Source organism: Oryctolagus cuniculus, chromosome 16 (genome assembly GCF_051225735.1).
Source record: "Oryctolagus cuniculus isolate XC-2025 breed Fujian yellow rabbit chromosome 16, ASM5122573v1, whole genome shotgun sequence".
NCBI lineage: Eukaryota > Metazoa > Chordata > Mammalia > Lagomorpha > Leporidae > Oryctolagus > Oryctolagus cuniculus.
The window spans coordinates 13,876,627-13,879,122 of record NC_142882.1 but is presented as its reverse complement, the minus strand read 5'-3'; the positions used below and the strand labels follow the sequence as shown (position 1 = coordinate 13,879,122).

General features: G+C 40.9%; 1 long non-coding RNA gene across 1 annotated transcript; it reads left to right on the top strand.

Moving 5' to 3' along the window:
- Positions 1-480: 480 nt before the first annotated feature.
- On the top strand, positions 481-1,464 carry LOC149121512 (uncharacterized). The gene is made up of 3 exons (XR_016223080.1): positions 481-556; positions 744-825; positions 1,270-1,464. It is a non-coding gene; the product is annotated as an uncharacterized LOC149121512 (long non-coding RNA).
- Positions 1,465-2,496: the final 1,032 nt, after the last annotated feature.

Sequence of the window (2,496 nt, the reverse complement as noted above, 5' to 3'; positions counted from 1 at the left end):
TCAATTTTTTGAGATCTGCTTCTTGCATTTCTTCTATCTCATCATCTTCATAATCTTGAATTGGGGTGTCTCTTTCATTTGGGGGCGTCATAGTGTCTTCCTTGTTCTTGTTACCTCGGTTTTTGCGTTTGTTGTTTGGCATATTGGAGATATTCTTTGTTTTTTTTTTTTTTCTCATTATACTGTGACTCTAGATTAAGAAGACGGTCTGCTTTTGATGGATCCTTAGAGGCTGTGATGGGTGTGGCCAGAGAGTTCTGGTTCTACAGGGTTAAGGGTGTGCCAAAGGTGATTCACTCTGATTGTTCTCTTTCTTGCTCTCACTCTCTCCTTTTTTTTTTTTTTTGACTCAGTTGGGAAGTAATTCCACAGAGCTGAATGGAATTGAGAGTAGTTGATGTATGAAATCTGGCCCCTGTGGGTATTCGTTTGCTTACCAGAGTCAGGTTTTTCTGCTTGGCTAATGAGGGGCACCTGCTTTACATATGCAAAATGGTACTCACCACTTTACTTATGTAAAATGGTGCCTGCCCTTTGTCTTGCTTGGCTTTGTAAGGTGAGTGGAGAGAGAGGCTAAATGTCCGTGCAGGTTCCCCTTATTTATTCATTTTTTTCTCTCCTCCAGCCAGCCTGGTGAACTTTCCCCAATGGGGTTTCAGGCCTCATTCTTTGTAGGCTTTTTCTGCCTTTCCCCACCAATGTCTTGGGTTACCGAGAGGTTTTTGTCTCACCTCCCCTTCCAGTGCTGGCGTGCAGACTCTGCGGCTCCGGAGGTTCTGGTGGGTTAGGCGGCCCTGGCGGTTCCCGCGACTCAGCTTCCACGAGGTGGGTGACCTTGCTCTCCCCTTAGGTCCTCCAAGTCACAGCCACTAGATCCGGAAGAGTTTTTTCCTGATCCTTTTCCTGAGGCTACCGTAACTCCACTTTTATTATACTATCTTTTCTCGGATGTCGGTGCGCCCTCACTATTCCGCCATCTTATTTGGCAAAGTATTAAGCCTTTTTACAGTAATGTAAATATGTTATCTCAGAAACTAAAGAAAGAGGGAGGGAGAAAGAAGGTGGGTAAGAGAGAGGAGGAGAAATTAAGGGAGGAAGAAAGGGAATATCAGTTTGTTTTTAGAATTGTATCTACAAAGCACATTGAATCTGTTAAAAACTTATTAATGGGGGGCCAGAGCTGTGGCATAGCAGGTAAAGCTGCTGCCTGCAGTGCCTTCATCCCATATGGATGCCGGTTTGATTCCCCCTGCTCCACTTTTGATCCAGCTCTCTGCTATGGCCTGGGCAAGCAGTGGAAGTTGGCTCAACTCCCTTAGCCTCTGTACACACGTGGGAGACCTGGAAGAAGATCCTTGCTTCAGATCAGCTCAGCTCTAGCATTTGCAGTCATTTGGGGAGTGAACCAGCAGATGGAAGACCTCTCTCTCTCTCTCTTTCTCTCTCTGGATCTATATCTCTCTGTAACTCTGTCTTTCAAATAAATAAATCTTTTAAAAAAACTAATTAATGAACATCAACCAAGTGTCTCCTATAAGCTGCAAGCTATTTTTCCTACAACAAGAAGTCATAACATGTTTCCTTGACTCAGGTGATATATTTAGAAAACAAATCATGATTTTTTTTCTTTTGATGTAACAGGCAGACATTGATTTCTTGCTGAAATAAAGAGAGATGGAATGACTGTTGCTCCCATGGATTTAAAGTGATCATGCCCTAAAAAGTTGTTGTGATGAGGTTTCTTTAGCAAGTCCTTGTCTAAAATATCATTTATTTGATGAGTGAAGTTTTTTAACTTGCATTGCTCTGTGGAATTTTAAAAAGGGATGTTTTGCTGGCTGCAACAATAAATTTCACTGTGCTGTTTTAAAAAGTAATAATAATTAAAATTTTCCAAAATTTAAATATAAAAAAAGAAAGTGTAAATCAGATAAAAGATTATAGTTAAAACATAAAGGGCACTCAAAAAGTTAATAATAAGAAAAAAATAACCCAACTGAATGTTTGCAAAGGACTTGAATAGAGATTTCTCAAAAAGAAGACCCACAATGAACAGGTAAATTAATAAATGATCTGGAAAGCCAAAACAGTGACAAAAAATATCATACATGGAGGATCTCCGTGATACCTCAGAGGAAAGAAAGGGTCATCAAAGAAGGATACACTCTTCTCTGAAGGGAGGAGAGAACATCCACTTTGCTTATGACTGTGCCCAAATACTGATGGGGTCTATGGTCATGAAAGGTTTCCATAGCCTTGGCAGCCCATGGCAAGAGCCTCAGATGATCAATCACTGATGTCAAAAAAAGAGCGTTACTTTTTAAAGGAAAAATAGTAGTCACTGTGGACTTGCTCCCCACGAAGGACCTCTGTCCCTAATGAATTTTAATATGAGAATCAACTGCACATTTTCTCCCCAAACAGTACTCTATATGTTGTGTATGTGCATGGGTGCAAATTGTTGAAGTCTATGCTTAGCATGGAGTTGGTCCTCTG